This window comes from Silene latifolia, chromosome 11 (assembly GCF_048544455.1).
Source record: "Silene latifolia isolate original U9 population chromosome 11, ASM4854445v1, whole genome shotgun sequence".
Taxonomy (NCBI): Eukaryota; Viridiplantae; Streptophyta; class Magnoliopsida; order Caryophyllales; family Caryophyllaceae; genus Silene; species Silene latifolia.
Window position 1 is genome coordinate 23080988 of NC_133536.1, and position 25266 is coordinate 23106253.

Sequence of the window (25266 nt, forward strand, 5' to 3'; positions counted from 1 at the left end):
GCAAATTCTAAGGAAACCTGCACAAAATATGGGGTCCAGATTTGCTACCTTGGGCGGTGATACAACAGACGAGGGGGATGCAAACAACATGATGGAGGCTAATTCATTAATTAAGGTACAAGTGGTGAGTGAACCGGTTGCTAAAGGACAAACGGATCGGGTCATGGAGTATGAGTCAGAGGAAAGTTCAAGAGCACTTACTGATATCTCAATCAGTGGTGCTAGCCAGGATATTCACTATAATTTATCGAAGAATCGGAACACCGTGGAAAATAGGATTTGGATTCCTAAGATTATGGAAAAACAATCAAATATTTTTTCAAAATCAAGTCCACCAGTCTCTCACATAATCAAGGAAAAGATCAATCCTAGTATACCTACAATTCCGATTTCTTTGCCAAAATCTCCGTCCAAAGTTTCCCAATCTCCTTTGGGAAATATTAATCCTAATATCCTTATAATCCCAAAATAATTCCCTAATAATTCCCACTCTAATTCCTTATATAAAAATTCACATAAAAGTTCCATATCTAAAGATATTATTCTAAAAAAGAGTCTGTCATGTAAAATCCCTCAAAACGCACACAAAAAAACTCATCGGACTGCTGCCATCTCTCTTTGTCGCAATGAGGACAGCATCCCACCAGCACCAGACCCCTCTCATCTTGCATTCTCGAGTCCCTCCATCCCTTTGCATCCCCTTATCAGTTCTGATGGTGGAACCGAGAATGATCTCGACCATTCCATTGGCGAGAACATTGAAGATGGACATCAGAATGTCAACAATGCCGATGACGAACATTCCGGAGCTAGCTCTAAATGTGGGACTCATCTCCAGCGAGATGGAGGTCCTAATGAGACTTTCTGAGGCTTTTTTGTCCTCACTACCGATACATCCCATTAATTTTATGGATAGATTCCTTAATTTCTTGAGTCGTAAACCCGCTGTGAGTATTATGACTTGGAACGTTCAAGGAGCTGGAAATCCGGCTCTTCTCACAATGTTGAAAGAATTAATTCGTGTCAATGATCCCCAGGTTTTGGCACTGCTTGAACCACATATCAGTGGAGATACAGCGCAGCGTGTTTGCGATCGAATTAACTTTAGTGGTAAAACTAGAGTTGAAGCCGAAGGTTTTAGTGGTGGCATCTGGTTATTTTGGCGTGCTGAAGTAGTAACAGTCACTCCTGTTATCCACCATCCCGGCATATTACAGTAAAAAATAGTAGGAGGGGGGAAACACCTTGGTATTTCTCTGCTATATATGCGAGTCCTGATAACTTAAAGAAGGAGGAGCTTTGGAGGGATTTGGAAATCTTTGCTCAGTCTCGCGACAAGCCATGGATGGCAATGGGTGATTTTAATGACACGAGATTCCTTCACGAAAGAAATGGTGATGGTAACACGATGAGTCGACGATGCCACAAGTTCAACTCTTGGTTGGAAAATAACAATTGGATTGATTTAGATTACTCGGGTCCTGATTATACTTGGATGAGAGTACACTCGAATAGCACCAGAAAATGGGCACGTCTTGACAGAGCGATTTGTAATTCATCATGGAGACCCATGTTTGCAGAAGGATCTCTCCGTCACTTGGTTCAAAATCAGTCCGATCATTGCCCCATTATCATGAACACAAACGGTTTTGTGCCCATTCCCAAGGTATTACGACCTTTTAGATTTCAAGCGGCCTGGATGAATCATAACAAGTTTTCTGAGTTCGTAAACCAAAATTGGAATAATAATGAACCATTTTTTCCGTTTGTGCACGAATTTGGTGTGAAGCTACAGATATGGAACAAAGATGTTTTTCACAACATATTTGCTAAGAAACGGAGCCTGGAGAGGCGGCTCTTGGGAGTTCAAATGAAATTAAGTAGAGGAGGACCGGATTATCTGTTCAAATTTGAATTGAAGCTGAAAAAACAGCCTGATGAGGTGCTTCAGGAGGAAGAATTGTTATGGTTTCAGAAATCTAGGATGGAACAAATTTGTGATGGAGATCGTAATACGCGACTTTTTCATCTGAGTACCATCATGAGAAGGAAACGGAATCGAATTGAAAGTCTACAGAATGAACAAGGCGAATGGGTGTGGGATGCAGAGCTGGTTAAAAATATGGTCCTCTCGTATTTTCAAAACCTTTTCGCTGGACCTGTTACAACTTGCGATTTCGCAGGATTGACTTGGGGCCTGTTTCCGTCCTTGACTCAGAGTGAATACATGAAACTGAGTAGAAACTACACGAGTATGGAAATCCAAGGAGCATTAAATCAGATGTCGCCTTTTAAGGCTCCTGGACCTGACGGTTTCCAAGCTTTGTTTTTTCAATCACAATGGGACACTCTTGCTCCGAGCTTATGTCGATTGATTTTCAACGCCCTTCATGATGGAGTTTTCCCAGAAGGTCTTGGTGAGACTTTCATCGCCCTGATATCGAAAGTGGACCATCCACACCTGGTCACTCAGTTTAGGCCAATTGGGCTATGCAATGTGGTTTACAATATTATTACTAAGATGATAGTAAATCGTCTAAAACCCGTTTTGCCTATCCTCATCAGTCCTGTCCAAACGAGTTTTGTCCCAAAGAGACAAATTGCTGATAATGTTATCCTTGTCCAAGAAGTACTTCATTCTATGAGAAGTTAAAGAGGAAGAAAGGGCTTTATGGCACTTAAACTTGATCTCGAGAAGGCATATGATAAACTAGAATGGCCGTTTATTAAGCACACTTTGCTTCACATGAAGCTCCCGGATAGAATGGTTAATACCATTATGAAATGTATCAAGATTTCATCACTGAGTGTACTTTGGAATGGCGAAAGAACATAAGCTTTTGTTCCAACAAGGGGTATTCGTCAAGGAGACCTGTTATCCCCATACCTCTTCACCATATGTATGGAGAAACTAAGCCAATTGATTGAGAACGAGATCAGGGAGAACAATTGGAAAGGATTTCCGTCTTGTAGAGGAGGCCCGGTCCTTTCTCATTTATTTTTCGCGGACGATATAATCCTTTTTGGAGAGGCATCGATACAACAGGCTCGGGTGATTAAAAAATGTCTGGATATCTTCTGTCAAGCATCAGGGCAACGGGTGAGTTTTGCGAAATCAAAAATTTATTGCTCGCCGAATGTGGATGAATTGATGGCGGAAGACATTGGGCGTGAGTTGAATATGGAAATCACAGAAGACTTGGGAATGTATTTAGGAATGCCGACAATCAATGGTAGAGTGACCAAAAAACTTTCGACTATATTGCCCAAAAAGTGGATAAAATATTAACTGGATGGAGGTCCAAAAATTTATCACTAGCAGGAAGGGCTACACTCATTCAATCAACCTTATCAGCTATCCCTTCTTACGCTATGCAGACTGTAAAATTACCTCGGGCTCTTTGTGACGATTTAGATAAGAAAGCTCGTAGGTTTTTGTGGGGTGGTGACCAGGATTCCCGGGGACTGAGTTTAGTTTCATGGGACACAGTTACAAAAGAGAAAGAGAATGGTGGATTAGGCATGCGGTCGATGAGGCAAGTTAATGTTGCTTTCATGGCCAAACTTGGATAGAGAATGCTCACGGAGCCTAATTCATTATGGGCTCGTGTGCTTCGACATAAGTATTGCAAGGGCCAGTGTGACATGAAGATGTTTGTACCAAAACAGGTGAGCTCCAATGCTTGGAAAGGAATTGTGGAAGGTATGGAAGCTACGAAGAGGGGGATGGGATCAGTTATAGGCAATGGAACAGATACTCTGTTCTGGCAGCAAAGATGGGCGACGGCTTATCCATTAATTGAACTTACTTCGAATCACATTCTGGATTCGATTAAACATTGTTCAGTGGCGGACATGTGGGATGCTCAAACTGGGTGGAAATGGGAGAGCTTCGCTGAATTTCTTGAACCCGAGATCCTTCAAACGATAGCTTCTTATGAGGTTATTCCTGGAGACGCCAATGATGACCAAATTTATTGGGCAGAAACATCATCGGGTTTCTTCTCGATCAAGTCTGCGGTTAACCTCATTAGAGAGGAGGTTAGTGGCGAGGACAAAAGTGAATGGAAGCTCCTTTGGAAGACGTGGGCACCGCAGAAAATGAGGATGTTTCTTTGGTTGGTGATGCATGACAAAATTATGACGAACGTCAATAGAACTAGATGAGCAATCACTGATGAGCCATGGTGCGGAGTGTGTGAAGACAGAGAGGAAACAACCATACACTTACTTCGTGACTGTAGTGAGGCGAGGAAGATTTGGTCTTTGTTCCCTTTTGTGAAAGAGAAACAATTTCTGGCAATAATGGATATTCGGAGATGGATAGTGTTTAATTTATCTCATAAGGGCAGAGATGATCTCCGGCTATGGGCGACCACCTTCACTGTGATTTTGTGGTGGATATGGCATTGGAGAAACTGTAGAGTTTTTGGAAGAGATGAAGCAATTCCTGCAAATCTATACACGTTCCTAACACAACGAATCTGGGAAGTGATTAATGCCAAGGAATCGATGGAGGTATGTTTCAAATCAATGGAAAGAATGCAGCATGGGATTTTTATTCGATGGGTTGCGCCACCATACAACTGGGTTGCGTTGAACATTGATGGAGCATCCAAGGGAAACCCGGGATAAGCAGGAGCTGGTGGGGTTTTTCGAAATGCAATGGGATCAATTATAGAGGCTTTCTCTGAAAAGTTAGGAATTGCGACGGTGACTCGAGTCGAGCTGATGGCGTTGAAAAGAGGACTCATGATTGCTATGAAACGTAAGATCACTCATCTAATTATCCAAACCGATTCGAAACTTGTTGCATCTGTGAGAGAGGCGGAGCACCTATATCCATCGGCGCAAGCTCATTTGATGAAGATATGCAAATCCTTCATCGAAGACACTCAATGGCAAGTGCGGATTGTTCATATTTATCGAGAAGCGAATAGGTGTGCGGACTGGATGACGAACCTGGGTGTTTCACAAACGATGCAGTTGCGCCGGGTTGATCATACGAATATGCCGAACCAATTATTCCATCTCTGCCAACAAGATATGGGGGGAGTTGCTTGGCCGCGCTTTGTGCCTATGTTTAGTATTTGGTAGCTTAGTTGTGTTTTTCTCGTTTTCTTTTTAGGTTGTTTATGTCTTGTTTTCCCCTTCAAGTATGGATGTAATCCGCTTCTCTTAACCAAAAAAATTATTATTATTATTTGTTTTGCAGAAAAGCAAAGGATCTTATTAAATCAAATAAGCAAATAAAGTACAACCGTCCAAACTTTCCTACAAAGGAGACTAGAGTAGCCCCCTAAAGAGAAAGCTAGAGAGAAAAAAACCTAAAAGCAAACCTAAGAAAGTCAAAAACCATACAAACGAAGGTTTACAACTTTCTTAACAACAGTACAAAGAGTAGCAGGGGAGGATTGAACCCCCTTGGAAATCCTAGTTGTTAGAACATATTGGGTTGATGATGCCAAGTCCCTTTGTTATTTGATTGTTTATTCTTAGTTGAAATGATTAGTGATTGAAGCAATCAAATGGACTTTCAACAATGATTCAAGATGATCAAGCTAATCAAGGAAGTCAAGACAATGATATTTTCCAAGCCTTAGTCGAAAAATGTAAGAGTAAGTGTAACATTCTCATTTAAGTCAAGTAATGGCAAAACCATGCAACAATACGTTGTACTGTGGTTTCTGGTACTATCATACGGAGGAGGAATTTCGACCAAATGTTTTTAAGTGTCAAAACTTTGCAAACTTTAAACCTTAAACATTTGAATTTTCAAAAGCTTGAAAATAATCTGAAATTTTGGAGTCACAAGCCCACTTGACTAAGCCTCTAGATTTGTGCAAACACCTTTTACTAAAATGGCAAAGAAGAAACTTCTAAAGTAAGAAAAGCTTTTTGCCATTTTGGTAAATTGTCACATGTTGAGTGTAGAAGCTTAAGTTTTCTGATTTCTTAAGCCCCAAGCCTATAGTCTAACACTTACCATCACTCAAAGCTATCATTTTAATATTGGATTTAATCTTTCTAAGTTGTACTTACCTAAGACTAAATCCACTATAAATAGAGTGTCTTAGTCACATTTATTTCTCAAGACTTCCAAAGCATTTATTGTAAAAACCTTGCAAATCATTTGTGCATTTAAAGCTTTGTTCTTCAAGTGTTTGCAAAACGTTTTTCTGATTTTAAGTCTTCAAAATTGTTTTCGAAAAAGCTGTAAAACCTCCAAGTATCAGTTCGCTGTACTGTGACATAATGAGTTTGTTCCATGATTCTCGTGTTAGATCTTCATTGTGATCTCCATGTTCATTTAGTGAACTTTTGAGATTCAAGATTCTGTAACACCTTGAGATAGAACCCATAAACTCTTGAAGCGGAGTAGCTTTAAGTTTGAGTGCAACCGGAGTAGGTTGGCGAGTTATTTTCATTGTAAGGGGTTTAGTAAGTTTGAGTAAATTTCTAAATAAGCAATAAAATAACGGTTGGACGTAGGCCTCAGAGTAGAGGCTGAACCAATTTTTAAAATGTCGTTTGTTTGTTCATTTACTTTTACGTTCTTCCACTTTGCTATTTCTCGCTTGTACCTAATCAAGTTCTGTGTCACAGTCACCTATACTGTGACATAGAACTGCTGTACCTTCTTGTGAACTTACATTCAATTACGTTTCTCAAGTCTTGTACTTCAATATTCTTAGCTTAAAGTAATTAATTAACTAAGTTAAGGATAAAATTTTTAAAAGGTACACCTAATTCACCCCTTCCCCCTCTTAGATGTTAATCGTTCTTAACTCTTCAATTGGTATCAGAGCCTCGTGCTCTTGATATTGGTTAAATCCAAAGAGTTGATCCTATAGTTATGGACGATTCAAAACACACTAAGTATCCCATTTTCAAGGGAGAAAACTATGCCTGGTGGAAACATCGCATGGAGCACTATGTCAAAAGTGCGGACTATGAATGTTGGTTAATCATTCAAAAGGGTCCCCTCAAAATCGAAGTGACTAATGCTGATGGCACTAGTACCTTGAAAAGTGAGGATAAGTATGTTGAGGCCGACTATAAGAAAATCGAGAAAAACTCTAAGGCCATGTCCATTCTTTAATATGGGATCGGTGACCAAGAGATTAATCGTATATCTGGATGTGCTTCGGCCAAAGAGATTTGGGACACCCTAAGCCTTGCTTATGAGGGAACGTCACAAGTCAAGAAATACCGTATTGATCTTCTCATGCAACAATATGAGATGTTCAATATGGAACGAGATGAGTCAATTAATAGTTTATCTTCACGTTTTTCTAGTATTGTCAATGACCTTAAGAGTTTAGGTAGGAGTTTTCAATCCGAGGATTTAGTCCGTAAAATCCTTCGTAGCCTAACTAAAAAGTGGCAACCGAAGGTTACGGCTATTGAGGAAGCTAAGGACCTTTCTTTGCTCACCCTTGATGAACTTATGGGCTCACTTATGGCTCATGAGTTAACTCTCATGAAGCGTTCTAGTGAAAGCTCTAAAGGGAAAGGACTCACTCTTAATGCTCTCTCAAGTGATGAGGAGGATGAAGATGATGAGTTTGCAATGTTCACCAAAAACATTGTTGGCATGATAAATGGTCGAAACTCTCAAAGGTATAGCACCAACTCTAGTAAACGCCGTTTTCCTAAGAGAAGATCTAACTCCACTGTTGGTTGCTTTAAATGTGGTGACAAAGGTCACCAAATCAAAGAATGCCCAAAGTGGAACGATATCAAATCTAAGGAAAAACGTGATTTTGCAAAACGTGATTACAAAAACAAAGTAATGACTGCTATTTGGGGCATATCTGATTCTGAAGAGGACGATGTCCTTGAGGATGAATTAGACGCCAAACTTAGCATCTCATCTAGCTCCTCAAAAAATGTTTCCAAATCATCAAAGAAAGAAGACATCAAGTGTCTTATGGCTCACTCCGCGGACTCCGACTCTGATTTAGACCATGAGGTAATTAAGCTCAAGAAAAAGGTTCGATCTTTCTCTAAAGACAAAGTTTGTCTCCTCCTAGATCAATTTATTGATAAATGTCGTGTCCAAACTAATAAGTTGGAAGCTATGCAAATCGAAATTGAGGACATAGCTGAGGAAAATGTTGTCCTAAAAGAAAGTCTAAATGAGAATGATCAACCTAGTTCCACATTGAGTCTTGAGAAAGAAATCAAAAAGCTTCGAAAACAAAATTTGTTTTTAGCCAACAAAGTCGATGAAACCAGTACAACAGATCCCTGTACTGTTGCATCTAGTTCTAACAAAGGAAATGTGTCGTCACTAACTCAAGAACGTGACCAACTTTTGATTGACTTAGCAACTCGTAACAACGAAAAGGATGATCTTGTTAAGATTGCTGAAATGTTAAATGATGAGTCTAGTCATGTCAAGAGTGCCTTAGAACGAGCTCAAAAATCAAATGATGACCTTCTTGCTCAAATTGAGATGTTAAAAAGGGCTGAACAGACTCATGCCACAGAAGTCTCTACTGTGGCATCTGAGTCGAGAAAAAAAATAGATACTCTCACGAAATTAGTGTCTTCTTTGACTAAGGAACGTGACACTCTTCTAGCTGACCTCAAATTGTGTCAAAGGGATAATAAACAATTGGAACAAATTGGGATGTTACTTAGTGATGAAGCAAGACTTGCAAAACAAGCTTTCGACAATTTAGGTAAATTAAATCTTAATCATCTTGCTAAAATCGAAACATTGACTAAAGAGCTAGATGAGGCTAAGATGTTCTACTTAAAATGGGAAGGAAGCCAGAATGTTTTGGAGTTTCTCTTGAAACAATCACAAGAATATGAAAAATTTGCAAAGAAAGCTGGACTTGGTTTCAAATGCAACAGTAGCACACACTATTGCACTCGAAACCAGGATCCAAGTCAAACTGACTTCCGAAGAAGAAAGTATGCTGGTCTTCCTGAGTACATCATTTGTAACTATTGTGGCAAAACAGGTCATGAGTTTAATGGTTGTGAAAAAAGAGTCCGTGACTTAGAAAGAAACACTAAAAATGCTAAACAAGTGTGGATTAAGAAAGAGGAAGTCAAAAAGGTCGTTGTCAAGAAGGAGCCCAAACTCGTTTGGGTTCCTAAACTAAATGTTTGATTTCTTATAGGCATTAGTGAGGGACAGCAGCAATTGGTACTTAGACAGTGGATGCTCTCGTCACATGACGGGAGATGAAAACCAATTCCTCTCGCTAGAAGCCTACGATGGTGGCATGGTGACTTTTGGCGACAACAAGAAAGGTGAAATCATTGGTATTGGAAAAGTTGGTAAGTCAAAGTCATTATGCGTGGACAAAGTGTTGCTTGTCAAAGGTTTGAAACACAATCTCTTGAGCATTTCACAACTATGTGATCGAGGTAATATTATTGAATTTCTTGCTAGTGAATGTAGAATCATCAATGGAAAAACTAGAGAACTCATACTTGAAGGTAAACGTGTCAAGGATGTCTACATGACTAACTTATATTCATTGCCGGGTCAATCACTATCATGCATGAGTGTTCAAAAGAACGACCCTTGGCTTTGGCACAAACGACTTGGTCATGTAAATGCTAAGACACTTAACACCCTTAAAAGACTTGATCTAGTTGACGACATTCCTAGCATTAAGTTTGAATTTAAATCACTTTGCGATGATTGTGTTAAAGGAAAACAAGTTAAATGCTCTTTTAAATCCAAAAAGGTTGTTAGCACTTCCTTACCTCTTGAACTCATTCATATTGATTTATGTGGTCCCATGCGAGTTGTGAGTAGAGGTGGAAGTCGTTTTATTTGTGTCATTGTAGATGACTTCACAAGATTTGTTTGGCTTCTCTTCTTAAGTTCTAAGGATCAAACATTTGATGAGTTCTTAATTTGGGTCAAAAAGGTTCAAAACAAATTTGGTTATAAACTTGTCTCATTGAGATCCGACCATGGAACCGAGTTTGAGAACTTGTCATTTGAGTCTTATTGTAATGAGAATGGTGTTAGTCATAACTTTTCGGCCGCAAGAACCCCACAACAAAATGGGGTTGTGGAACGAATGAATCGAACTCTTGAAAATATGGCTAGAACTATGCTCATTAGCTCTAAAGTTCCTAAGAATTTTTGGGCCGAAGCCGTAAACACATCTTGTTATATTTACAACCGTGTCATGATTAGAAAAATCATTGAGAAAACTCCATATGAACTACTACGAGGAAGAAAACCTAATCTTTCACATTTAAAATGCTTTGGTAGTAAATGCTTTGTGCACAATAATGGAAAAGACAACCTTGGCAAATTTGATGCTCGTAGTGATGAAGGAGTTTTTGTTGGTTATTCCGATCATAGTAAAGCCTATAAGGTTTATAACAAAAGGACTATGAAAATAGAAGAAAGCGTTCATGTAATATTTGACGAATCTAGTCTTTTTGTGTCAAACACACAGGTTGATGATGAGGATGATGAATATGATGACGATTTTGAGATTGGTATGACACGACATGATATGGATCAAGTGGTAGAAGAGGCTGAGCAACAGTTGGAGCCACTGTTGCATGAGGAGGATGTCCAAAATTCAGGGGGAACTAATCGTCCTCCTACACAAGGTGATGCTACCTCATCCTGGGGGAACAAGGATGGTGAAGAACAGCCCAATCTAAGCTTAAATGAACCACAATCACCTCCTTCAAACAATCCTCATGCAACAGTCCCCTCTACTGTTGCAGACGAACAAACCGAATCCTCTGACCCACTTATTCCCAAAAAATGGAAACACCAAAGCTCACATCCTTGATCAAATCTAACCAGTGACTTAACCTCTGGAATAAAAACCAGATCATCGCTTCAAAATTTCTGTGCACACAATGCTTTCATCTCAAAAATCGAACCAGACCATGTCACAATAGCCTTGACTGATGAATGCTGGGTGATTGCAATGCAAGAGGAATTGGAGCAATTCGAAAGGAACAAGGTATGGCATCTTGTCCCTAAGCCCTCCCAACTTACTGTAATTGGTACACGGTGGGTCTTTCGCAATAAGCTAGATGATGTTGGAGAAATCGTAAGGAATAAAGCTAGACTAGTGGTGCAAGGTTTGAACCAACAAGAAGGAATTGATTACGATGAAACCTTTGCACCGGTAGCTAGGCTTGAAGCTATACGAATGCTTGTAGCTTTTGTGTCTTTTCAAGGTATAAAGCTTTTTCAAATGGATGTCAAAACCGCATTTTTAAATGGATACCTTGATGAAGAAGTGTTTGTTGAACAACCTCCGGGCTTTATAAACAACGAGTTTCCCAACCACGTTTTTAAACTTGATAAAGCACTTTATGGTTTAAAACAAGCTCCTAGGGCTTGGTATGATAGGCTTTCAAAGTTTCTATTGGAAAATGGTTTCATACGTGGGTCCGTGGATAAAACGTTGTTTATCAAGTCACAAGGAGATGAACTGTTGCTTGTGCAAGTATATGTCGATGACATTATTTTTGGAGCAACTAACAATGTTCTTTATAAGTACTTTTCTGATTTGATGACTTCGGAATTTGAAATGAGTATGATGGGAGAACTTGGATTCTTTCTTGGTCTTCAAATCAAACAATGTGAAAATGGAACGATGATTCACCAACAAAAGTACTTAAAAGAAATGCTAAGCAAGTTTGGGTTGACTAATTCTAATCCTATGCCTACACCAATGGTGTCTAAAATCAAGCTTGACAAAGACGAAAACGGTAAGAGCATTAGTGAAAAGGTATATCGAGGTATGATCGGTTCCTTACTTTACTTAACCGCTAGTCGACCCGACATACAATTTAGTGTGTGTGCTTGTGCCCGTTTCCAAGCAAATCCTAAAGAATCACATTTCAAAGCCGTCAAACGGATTTTTAGGTATTTGATTGGAACACAAGGGCTTTATCTTTGGTACCCAACTCACTACGAACTTGATCTTGTAGGTTTTTCGGATGCGGACTATGCCGGTGATACATTGGATAGGAAAAGCACTTCGGGCATTGCTACTTTCCTAGGACCGTGTCTCATTTCAAGGGCTTCTAAGAAGCAAAACACCGTTGCATTGTCCACGGCCGAAAGTGAATATGTGAGTGCCGCTCTATGTTGTGCACAAATTCTTTGGGTACGTCAACAATTGCATGATTATGCCCTTATTTTCGAGACTACCCCTATATTTTGTGACAATACTAGTGCGATTAATATATAAAAGAATCCTATACAACACTCACGAACTAAACACATTGACATACGACATCATTTTCTACGTGATCAAGTTGAAAAAGGTAATATATGTCTAAGCTTTTGTAAAACGGAAAATCAAATTGCGGACATTTTCACAAAACCGTTGGAAAGAGAACAATTCGAAAGACTTCGGTCGGAAATTGGTTTATTAGGTGACATATCGCTAAATTAAGTTACTTTTTCCAATGATTGATTAGAGGAAGGATTTACATGTAATTAAATTTTAGCTAATATGGTTGAATGCAGCAAATGTCGAACAAAATAAAATCAACAAATGTCTGTGTGCACTTGAGCTAATCTTTGCATTGAGCCTCCAAAAACCACTTTATGTCCCATCACCTAAAGTCTACACCCTAGCCTCACTCTCTCAACACTCAATCGTCCACTCACCTTGATTAACTACACCAACCCCTCATTTATTTCCATGTTTCCACACTAAAACTCCCTATTACCCACTAAACAAAAACCAACCCTCACCTTTTTCGGATTCCCAAACCGTCAATACCCTTTTCCTTTCCACTCTCTTAAAATGCCTCCAAGGTTCTCAAAAGAGGTTCTTCAACTCAGAGATACATTTAACCCAAAATACATTGCCAAAAAGAAAATGGCTCCCAAAACCGCTGCCAAAATAAATGAGATCATCCCTGCCACTGCCAAGCCAACCGTTGCACGAAAGAAGACAACCGCCAAAAGGGGCGGTGGTCGTGGCAGAGGAGGTAGAAGTAGGAATCCTCCTATCTCTCTACAATTAGATGCTGCGGTGGACTTTGACACCGATGAAGAAGACTCCGGTTCTAAGGGAACCAAAAGGGATGAAGACATTCGAAAACTAAGTGATGTTGCCGAAACAAATAAAAAGGAAGATCAACCAAGTGAGATGAAAGAGGGGGAACTTGAAAGTGAGAAATCAAAAGAGGGTAAATAAAGCAAAGAAAAATCAGAGGGAGTGTGGACAGCGGGCCGCCCACGGGGGCGCTTGGGAGTGAAGGGGCTCGAAAACAAGCGTTTGCATTTTGTAAGGAGTCGCCACCAATTTTTATGGGAAATTGGAACCGTTCGAATACCTCGTGTCATGTCAAGACACAAAGTAGTGACATGAACACTAAGCAATCGTTACCCTTAGCATTCTATGTCTAGAATGACTCTCGTGGATGCCAATGAACACGGGTGCTCACGGAGATCTGGAGTAAGGGGTGAGGGTACGTATTAGGAAGCTCTTTTGATCGAACACCTAATCCCGCCCGCCTCGATAGCGGCCTCTACTAATGATTAGGGAAGTTATTCGTACTTGATATATCGTCGGCTATATGCATGCAATGCAACATCCAATAGATTAATCCTAACATGTGAAATTAGCTAAGTCGGTGAACAATTAATTAGGCAAACAATTGGGTCAAAGTAGGATTTAATATTGATTTACATGTGAAAACATACAAATAATGAAATAATAAAAGGAATAAATTACAATAATGGAAATTACATTAATTACATTGGATTAGGCGATTTATGTCGAAAATACCAATAAAACGGATGATTTGATAAAAAGGAATAAAAGAATAAAATAACAAATTAACGAACAGGAATTAGCGATATTACGAATATTAGTTAATTAATACGTAAACTCATTAATCTAGGTCAAGGCGAAAAAGGAGTTCGGGGACGAAGTCGTCTCTGAACAGTAGCGCAGCCGACATCGCGCCCCTTTGGAAGAGGCGAAAGCAAACGCGTCTGTTCCAAGGACGAACTCGTCGTGAAGCCAAAACGCAATTGTTAACGTTAATTGGTGAATTTAATGGACTGATCGATATTATTTAGTCGGATGAAAGTGATTTACAGATTATTTAACATATGATTGAGTCATAAAACGGCAAAACATGGATGAGACGGAAACAAAGACGGATTAAACATGTGAAGGGTCGATGTTAATGAACGAACTAAACAAGCGAATAATTAACTAAACATGATGAATTGATGACGAATTAATGAACATGATGAAAAATATATCAACAATGAATCCCAGAAACTCAACATGAACGAATTGAATCCCTAGAACTCGAATTGAACATTAGTGACGAAAACCCGCAAATATGAATTACTTGGGATTTAAGTCAGATTAGATGAATTAAACATGTGAATGAATGATGAAATATATGATACAATATACATGCTAATTATTATGATTTTATGACGGAGAATTAACCGACGAACAAACAAAACAAATAAATTTGGTACGAATTGCAGAGGACGGAGGAAGAAGAAAAGAAGCGAGAATCTGCGGCCCCTCAAAAGAGGCGCAAAGCAGTGCTGCGCTCCTTTGAAGAGGCGCAGCAGTTGCTGCGTCTTTTCTCGACTATCTGTCTACTGGAAATCCGCAAAACAGGTTTTAAGGACGGTTTTTAGAAATCGGTTTTAATGAGGTACTTTCGACATAAACCTTACAATTGTTATACAATAATTAAAATACAATAAACAAAAGGAATTATACACCCTCAGACTTACATGTTGACGGAACGAGAAGAACTAAGAAGATCGATTAGTGATGCTCGACGCGAATGCAAGGAAAGAGTGCCCTCGTAAGAGGAAAACGATTTAACAAGTTGATTAATTAGATTGATTGAGTGTAGTGGTCAAATTGGTCGGTCATGCAACGGAGAGAGGCTGGTACCGGAAGATCCGAGCTTACGTGGTCGGAAGTCCAAGCACGTAGGCGCCAATTAGTAAGAACGAAGTCTAGAATGCAAAGGGAGAAGAGAAGGGCGGACACTCGCGTGAGAAATATGAGGAACGAAAGCTCCTATTTATACTAATCACGTGAAGGTTTAGGGTTTCGGAGACTCTTTGGAAGTGAATCTCGGAAAGATATAAAAAAGATACGTAAATCATGCAAAGAAGGGCCTGGGAAGAGGCGCAGGCACCACTGCGTCTCTTGGAAGAGGCGCAAAGACTGCTTGCGTCTATTCCCAGAGGTTTCCTCCCCGCTGAAGAAAGAATCTCCGCGTTTAAGTTATGGTAGGACGGATTTATTCGATTATCTTTTGAATATTACGGGATATTATTTGCCAAAAGATAAAATTTGATGAATATGGAATAGAAATATCCGGAACATTCCAACATTCCGACTCGGATTTAACAACTATCGAGAAAATGGAGACGGTTTTTGACCCGACTCGAATGTACTCTAATTATTGCCAAAACGACCGTATCGGCACGTAGATGACAACTAAGAGGTTGACATTTATATTTGAGCAATCACTTGACGATAATCTTACGAACTGTCACTAATCGTTCCGCGAATCAAACATGCGGCCCAATCATCACTTTGGGTGGTTTGCGAGGGTGCGTAAACGAGGTGTCTACAGAGCCCCCACTTTGACTGAGGCTTGGACAAGGCGAAAGTCAAAGTATAGCCATCAGGTCAATCGAAGATTACAACCTGACGACTATGGCGACGCGAGGCGGCTCAAGGGGTCTGAGCCAAGGACCTGTCGTCGGGAACATTTTAGAGTCTGTCGACTATCGGGGAGGGTCGTTTAAAGTCCATTAGACTACGTAAGGAGGCTCACCAGCCATAAGAAGAGATCATACCTGAGACTTAATCGAACTTCGCGGGGAATAAGAGATATTGAAAACAGCAGGACGTCAGTAGAAACTGCTGGGGATCCGCTTGCGTCAGTCTCAAGCGAACTCTGGCGAAATTTGGAAGTCGAATCTGCTTGCGTCGGTCTCAAGCGAACTCTTGTTGGGGACATGACGACGACGAGGAACATCTTGATCGTCGTAGGGGAAACTTCGAATGAGCAGTACTGCAAAATACTACTGCGCTGGATAAAATGATTTGACGACTAGGAACATCTGAATCGTCATGAAAGAAAGTCTCGAGTGAGCAGTACTGCAAAATACTACTGCGCCAGACAAAATGGTTGAGCAATACTGCGAAATACTGCTGTGCGGGATGAATTCGGACAATACTGCGAAATATTGTTGCACTGGATAAAATGCGGGCCGGAACGAAAGGAAATCGTCGAAACGGACCAAAGTGATAACATGTCATCGAGGAAGAGGCGCACCAAAGATGGGCCCACGAGTAACGAACTCATAACGGATTTTTGAAAATCCATCAGGAGGGAAACAAAGGAAGAGGCGCAGCAAGAGCTGCGTCTCTTGGAAGGGCGCAGCGCCGCGTCTCTGCTTCCCCCATTCAAGAATTCGCGTAAAAACGCGAAATCAGAAAGGTTTTATTTCATTATTTCGAAACACAAATCCTTCAATTTCTCTCTCAAATCTTCACCATTTCTATCAAGGTTGGATTCAAAAGCTTGCTTAAAATATGACTAATCGAGGTATGTGCTTTAATCTTGCATTAATCTTTCTCATTTGTCGAATTTTGAGCCGCGAACATTAGGGTTTTCGACCCAATTGATCGAAAATTTGGGGCTTTTCCCCCAAATGAATTTTTCATGCCGGATTGACGCTAGAAATGAGTAGTAGGCAGTGTTAGGAACATAACCATGCATTTGCTTTGAATTTCCATCAAGTTTTGAGCCCTTGAGCGAATTTTGAGACGGTTTCACAGCTAGATCGAAAATTGCTTCGAAAATGGCCTTAGGATTGCCCATTTGTGATGAAATTTGATAGTAGGGACCCTTGGATGATGGGTAAACTTCCCGTCATCTCGGAATTTTGGTTTGTGACAACTTTTGCAGGACACTTTTTAGGGCATAATCGTCGTTATAGCGAAATGCTGCCGAATTTTCGACTCGAACTCGGAACTAGGCTTTGATTTGGGCTTGACTTGACCCTATTCATCACATGAGTGATCGGGTTGGTGGGAATATGGCCAAGGATGGCCGGAAAGGGGCGATTTCTGGGCTTTGAAGGCTCGAAATCTACTTAACAAGGGCTTGTCGTCATGTGACGCGGCCTGGATTTGCTTTAATCGTTGCAGGTGACGACGCTTCTACTTCTGGGAGAGATCCTATGGACGTAGACGCCGCTGTTGTTGAGGAGGCTTTAGAGCAGGCCTTCACCGCCGCGGTGATGGCTGCTGCAGAGGAGGTCCCCGAGGAGGAGGTCGGCGACGAGGAGGAGATTCCGAGACGGGCCCACCTCGGACGAGGGGGTCGCCAGCTGAGAGGTGCTCCTGCGTGGGCTGAGACCTGGGAGAGTAGGCACCTTGTGTGGGCTGCAGAGGGTCACTTGTCCTATAGGACGGTGAAGAGCTTGGTAAATAGGAACTTCCTAACTCATTACCTATCCTTTTCCATTTTTGTTCAAATCTCTTCCAAACTTATTCCAAAACTAAAGATAGCTTTGTTTCAAATTTTAATAGGAGGCCGGGAACATCCGGTCGTTCTCGGGGTATACGACGGCGATGGAGCATTACGAGCGGCTGTCGGAGGAGGAGAGGGCCATGATCGAGCGCGGAGCGTTGGTCCTCTCGGTTCGAGTTTGGAGGGATATCGTGAAGAGGAAGTTGCGGGCCAACCTTAGCCTGGTCCGCGCTTTCTTGGATCGATTCTGGGATACGACTTCCACGTTTCACCCGCCTTTTGGTGAGGTGGGAGTCACCTTGGAGGACTACGGCATGATTTCTCGTCCGCAGTGCGGGAGGCGAGGAGATGGTGTGGCCGGAGGCTGGCATGAGGGCGGACTCGGCCGAGGCGAGGAGGTTGATTGGCTGGAACTTGTCGCCGAAGGCTGTTGCGGTGCCGGGTTTGGTACCCAGTACCTATGTTCGAGATTACTTTGCGGGGAAGACCCCGGCATCGGTGGTGATCGATGGGAGGGGGACGGCTCCTCCTCCTTGTCTGTACAAAGCGGAGGGCTCGTTTGTGGCTTTGGTGGTTCTTGTCTTCGATTTACCTCGGAGACAAGGGTGAGAGGTCGTCGACGAAGCTTCACCCCTTTCTTTCGACCCGAGTTCCTTAGGGCGTTGGGGCTGGTCATCTTCTGGTTTTGCGGTCCTCATCCGCTTTATGAGGGCCATGGTTCGCCCGGAGCTGATGGAGAAGGGGACTTCTCCTGGCGCCGTTTGACCGGACTGGGTTCTGTTGGAGGTACGAACCTTCCTTTAGATCAACGTAAATTCCTTTCTTTTATCAAAGATCGTCATTGACCATTTCGCTTTACAGGCGTGGGTGTACTCCTACTTTCCGGGCCTCGCGCCCAAGAGGACGGAGCCGTTGGAGAGGGCCTATCCCGTGGTGAGGGATTGGGTCATGTGCCGGACGAAGAGCAAGCGTTCTTCTCACAACGTCTCCGGCGGGATGTGAACGCCCTTCACCGAGCGCGTGAGTATCCCATTTGTATTCATTCACATCTTCTCATATTTTGTTTTCAATTGATCATAGGAATGACCTTTGCCTTCATATTGTCACGTGGGTGCCCAGACCTTGGGCGGAGTACGCTGGAGCGCCTCCTTTTTGTTCTTGAGACCCTTCGTCCTAGGAGTTCGAGTCGGCTGCTTTGTTGTGGACGTCGATGGGTCTGTATGGTATCCGGGCGAGCGGTTAGCTCGTCGGTGCTTTCGGGCGCGTTGACGGTTCCGTCGATCCCCTAGGACGATGTTTAGGAGCCTTCGAGGCCGAGAGGGAGGCGGACTGGCGGTGCCGGTGGCGACGACCTTCTTCTCCCCGACGAGGATTACTCGGCGTTCCTTTACGGGAGGTTGGCGTATTGGCCGGTAGTGGTGAGTATCCTTTGTTTTCTTGTTGATTTGATTTTGAAAATTACGACGAAGGATCATCGATTAACGAGAGTTGTTTTGTCTTTCGGGAGGTTGAGGCGGCGGGCATCGAGCCCCCGTAGTACCCCGAGACTCTCGAGTACACCGACGCTCGGGAGGATGACGATCTCCGAGTTACGTGACTTTGACGTAGCTGTGACGGATGCTGGCCTAGATGACTGGCAGCACCTGATTCGGAGGGTGAGTTCCCATTTTGCATAGTTTTCGTGTAAGAACACGTTTGACTGAATTTGTTTAATTTGCTGAGAATTTCCTTTTGAAATGCAGGTCGCGCCATCTCGGTTCGTGGCACTATGGAGGGTGGCCAACCGGCTACGAGCTACGGCCATTGAGGCACTCGTCGGCGGTCGAGGTCGTCAGGTATGAACCTTTATACCCATTTTTCGGTCTTCTTCTTTTTTGATTTTTGGTTATTCCAACTGAGTTGATTGACATGAGCCAATTCGTTGCTGTTTGCAGGGTGACAGCGAGTCAGGACGAGAGTTGGCCCAGGCTCGGGAGGAGACGGCTCGCCTGTCGAGGGAGCTCGAGTTTCGGGATGCCGAGATCGCCGCTCTGATGGCGAGAGTTGCTGAGTTGGAGGGCGCCCAGCAGTAGCTTGTGTAGTTTTGTAGATTTGTACATTTTGATTTTGAAACATTTTTGGACTTGGTTCGGGGCGCAAGCCCCCAGTTTTCTTGGATTTTGGATTTGGTCGGGGCGCAAGCCCCCAGTTTGCTTGTACATTTGGACTTTGTTCGGGGCGCGAGCCCCCAGTTTGCTTGTACATTTGCTTTTTGTTGTATATATGATGGCCTGAGTGCCTTTGCTGCTGGGTTGTGTTGCTTGTGCCTGCAGGTTAGTTCTTGAACAGGTTTGGTAGATAACGGTTTATGCCGTTATGCTGCCGAAATTTACATGGAAAATCACGCGATTCATACATTTTATATACACATATAAGGCCTTAATTAGCGCACAAAGAGACTCAAAAGAAACGCAAAAATGCAAAAATTTTGCCGGAAATGACCGGAAATGACCGGACGGTAGGGAGGGTTACCCCCGAAAGAAAAAGAAAAATAGAAATTTATAAGTTAGAAAATGTAGAAATAGAAATTAAGAAAATGAAATAAATATATAAATGTTTGAAAAATGAAAAGAATTAAATGGACAATTAAATACACAAATGTGATAAAATGGCGAAAATGTCAATGTTGCCTCGAAATGCGTGCCCGCGAAATTAGGAAATCCCAAAACATGGTAAACTTCCGTAGTTTACCAAAATAAAATCCCATAGGAATAGGAAATCGCGCGTGTTATAGAATTAGGAAAGATCCAAACGCGAAATCACGGGAGTGAGCACTGGGAAGAGGCGCGACATGAGTGCGTCCCTTTGAAGAGGCGCAGCAGTGCCGCGCTGTTCCCGAGGGGTTTGTTCGACGGATTTTGGAAACAAAGAAATTAGTATAAAGAGAAGCGCTGCCGAAGCTTTGAATCATATAATTCTTCCGTCTTTTCTTCGTCGCTTCTCATAAAACTCCTAAAATAAATTTTCAAGAGAAAATTATCATCATGAATACCTTGGAGGTTCGCTTGAAGGAATGGACTAATGAGTTTTCGAACACGGAAAAGCACGACATGGGTGCCTATAATCTTGGGTCTTTATTGAGTTTGAAACTCATCAAGGTAGTGAAACCGTTCTTAGATGCTTGCCTTGATTATTGGGATCCAAATTATCATGTATTTGCGTTCCCAGGAGGTGATATTTGTCCTTTTCCTGGAGGAAATTGTCGCTATTGGCGGGTGGGACCCCGAACATTTACCTGCCATCCCTTCTATTGCTCAAGGGTATAAGAGCAAGTTTAGAGATTTGCTTGGACTTACCGGACTCGAGGTGGATCGTCTTATTCTGCGAAAGGCGTGCGGATGTTGGATTTTATAGATCGATTCATCAACAGGGCCGACCCTACTGTCTCTTATGTTGCTAGAAGGAGAGCATTTGGCTTCTGTTTGCTTCATGTATATGTCTTTCAGGGACATGTTGACGAAGAACTGCGAGGTGATCCCCGTCTATTGGGCCTTATTGAGCAAATGGAGCTGCGCAGGAGCCCAGCTTGTCTGTGCTTAGGGGAGATCATTTTGGGTTTGGATAATAGGAAATCCAACCGCGATCTGCCGTTCTTGGGAAGTCCCGTCATCTTACAGGTAAAAGACACCTTCTTTTTTTTTCGCCGTTTTTTTTTTTTTTTTTTTTTTTTTTTTTTTTTTTTTTTTTTTTCGTGTCTAATACCTGTCTTGGTAGGTTTGGCTCATGGAACGGCTCCGATTGCTTGAGCCCCCAGTTCATGCACTTTCCTATCATGCCCGTATGATTTCGATGAGGACGCGGGTCGTACATGGTGGACTTCACCCGGTCCGTGACTATTGGAAGAACAAATCAAGACCGATGACGGCCCTTTGATCGGGTGGGTTGTACCGTGGTGGCACCTCAAGTCCATCACTTTGGGTGTCTTCTTTAGATCCCACTAGGTCCGTGCGCATCCCTGGATTGGAGTTTATGGTGTGCATCTTCCCTGAGAGATTGATGAGGCAAGTTGGGTTGAAGCAGATGATCCCTAGGCTTGACACCGTCCCGCAGACTGCTATGGCGTTGACTACAGAGAGCCGAAGAGAGTGGGCTATGAAATGGGCCCAGAGAAACATGTGGTTCCTGAGCTTCTCCTCCAATGCCTTGTGAGTGTCGGACTCTTATCTGAGGTGGAGGAAGGCTGCAACTTCGGAAGAGCGCGAAAGACTGAGGAAGCGCGAGCCCGTTGATTACAAGGTTCGCGAGGGAGAGAAAGAGAAAGAGAAGCATCTGACCGAAGGAGAAGAAGAAGCCGGCTTTCAAGTCATTCATCCTTCGAAGAAATCAAAGACTACTCCTGCCGCAGAGATGGTGGTTGACAAGAATGGGAGAGTCAGGCCTCGAGAAAGACCGTTGGTGATTAGGTCTGAAGTGGTGCAAGAGCGCCCGGCTCGAGGTCGTGACAAGAAATATGACAAGAACGACAAGGGCAAGGGAAAGATGGAGGAATAGCCCAAGTCTTAGTTATTATTATTTGATTATTATTATTATTGTTGTAATAAAAAGGAGGGATTTTTAGATTCCTAGCCTATCTATTTTTATTATTTGTCGTACTATTATTATTAGAAAATGGATGGATAAATAAAAAAGGTTAAATGGTTATGAAACCGTTGGCATTTTCTTTAATTATTCTTGTCGAATTTCAAATGCGATACAAATGTCCTTCTATTTACATTTATTTTATATATAATGGCGGGTTGAATCCGGTGAAGGATTGCCTACGTATTCACTTAAAGAAAGCGAAATCAAACCCTTGCGCGTAGTTCGAGTAAATGTAAAAGAATAATTGTTCGAAGCAAGAGCTTGTAATGAACATAGAAAACAAGCATGAGCTTTGCTTACTCTGGAGGTGCGAATTTAGTTTGTTTGATGATATGAGGATGACAAGTTTGCCAAGATGCAAGAGCATAGTGACATTCAAATAGGCCAGGGGCCGTTTATTTAGTGCCACAAGAGCGACACGTGGGTTTACGCGAGGCGCGTTTACATTCTATCCTAGGCATAGTACCGTTTCAGTTGGTCGAGATTTGTGGGGTTTGAAAACTCATTTCCATCCAGTGTCCGTGATTCTAACCGCACCCCCTGGGAGTATGGATTTGACTAGATATGGTCCGGCCCAATTAGGTTTGAATTTCCCTCTCGGGTCGACAGGTAAAAGAGCTCTAACCGATTTGAGAACTAAATCTCCTTCTTTGATGTTTCTTGGCCTAACTCTTTTGTTGAAAGCTCGTTTGATGCGTGCTTGATATGTTTGGACATTATGTAGGGCACGTAGCCTACGTTCATCCAAGAGGATGAGTTCTTCGTATCTATCCCTTTTCCAATCGGCTTCCGGGATTTGACTTTCTAGTAGAATACGCAAGGATGGTATTTCTAGCTCGACTGGTTGTACGGCTTCCATGCCGTAGGTCAAATAGAAAGGAGTAGCCCCGGTGGGCGTCCCCGACGATGTACGATACCCCCACAAAGCGAAGGGTATTTTGCTTGGCCAATCTCTATAATTGTCAGTCATTTTCTTGAGGATCGTGACGACATTTTTGTTAGCCGCCTCTACCGCGCCGTTAGTCTGTGGTCTATAGGGCGAGGAATGATGATGCTTGATCTTGTACTTGGCTAGCAATTGTTCGGTTTCGGCTTGGAAGTGGGACCCATTATCGCTAATGATCTCATGCGGGCAACCATATCGACAGATGATGTTGTTTTGTATGAACTTTGCCACATTTTTAGTCAGTAAGAGCGGTGTAGGAAGCCGCTTCTACCCACTTGGTGAAGTAGTCAATCGCTACTAGGATGAAACAGTGACCTCCTGTTCCGGCTGGGGTTATTTTCCCAATTATATCAATTCCCCATGCGGAGAATGGCCAAGGAGATGTCATTGTATAGAGCAACGAAGGAGGGACGTGTTGTACGTTCCCGAAGATTTGACAGTTGTGGCAATGCCTCACATATTTGATGCAATCGGATTCCATTGTGGTCCAATAGTACCCTAGACGTGTGATTTTCTTTGCCATCATAGGCCCGCTCATGTGAGGACCGCATTCTCCGTCGTGGACTTCTTCCATTACTTTTCGTGCCTGTGAATGATCAAGGCAACGTAGGACTACACCAAGAGGTGTTCTTTTGTACAATTCTCCTTGCATCAGGATGTATTGGGAAGCTAGTAGGCGTATAGCTCGTTGTCCCCTTTTGTCCATTTCTGGCGGATAGGTACCGTTAAGCTTGAAGTTTAGGATTTCTTGGAACCAAGGTTCTTGTGCGATTTCTTCTTCATCGGTAATTTGATGGACATACGCTGGCTCCGACCGTCGTTCGATACACAAAGGCATTTCCATCATGTAATCTGGCATGTTTATCAAAGATGCAAGTTTCGCAAGAGCGTCTGCAAATTGATTTTCCTCTCGAGGTAGGTGTAAGTAGGTTACATGATCAAAGAATTGAGCCACTTGGTCTATCCTAGCCTGATAGGGTGCAAGGCTTTCACTTCGGATTTTCCAGGATCCCGTAACTTGGTTGATGATCAGTGATGAATCCCCATGCACTCGTAGGTTTTTGATACCTAAGCTTACTGCCGCTTGTAGTCCAATGAGACAAGCTTCATACTCTGCAGCGTTGTTTGTCACCTCGAAGTCGAGTTTGACAGCAATCGGTGTATGCTCACCTTCAGGAGAAATGAGCAACACTCCTATCCCAAATCCTCTTAGGTTTGATGCTCCATCAAAGTATAGATCCCAAGAGTCTACATCAGTTTGAAGTATATCCTCGTCGGGAAATGACCAAGTATCTATGGTTTGTGCGTCGTTGATGGGATTTTCTGCGAAGAATTCGGCGACGGCGCGACCCTTTATTACTTTCAGTGGCACATATTTGAGGTCAAATTCGGAGAGCATCATGGTCCATCTTGCCAGGACGTTGTTGAGAACGGGTTTCTCGAAGAGGTATTTGACTGGATCCATTTTGGAGAATATCTTGACAGAGTAGCTAAGCATGTAACGACGTAGCTTCTTTGTTGCCCACACAAGAGCGAGGCATGTCTTTTCGAGTTGTGAATATTTGCACTCGTATTCCAAGAATTTCTTACTTAGATAGTAAATAGCTCTTTCTTCACTTCCTACAGTTTGAGCTAGCATAGCACCCATGGCAGTTTCAGTTACTGTGAGATATAAACCAAGAGGTTGATCTCGTTGTGGTGGCATGAGCACTGGTGGTTTAGCCAATATCTCCTTGATTCTGTCGAATGCCTTTTGACAGTCGTCGTCCCACATGGTGTGGTCTGTTTTCTTGAGCTTCTTGAAGATAGGCTCGCAAATCATCGTAAGTTTCGATATGAATCGACTTATGTATTGTACTTTTCCCAGGAATCCTCTGACTTCCTTTTCTGTTTGAGGTTGTGGCATTTCGATCAGAGCTTTGATTTTGGAAGGATCTATTTCTATGCCTCGTTGGCTAACGACGTACCCTAGGAGTTTGCCAGATGTCACCCCGAATGTGCACTTTTGAGGGTTGAGTCTCATATTGTACTTCCGTAGCCTTGCGAAGAACTTGCGAAGGTTCGCAATATGTCCCTCTCTTTCCTTGGATTTGACAATCATGTCGTCTACATATACCTCGACTTCTTTATGCATCATGTCATGTAGAAGTGTAGTCGCGGTGCGTTGGTATGTAGCTCCGGCG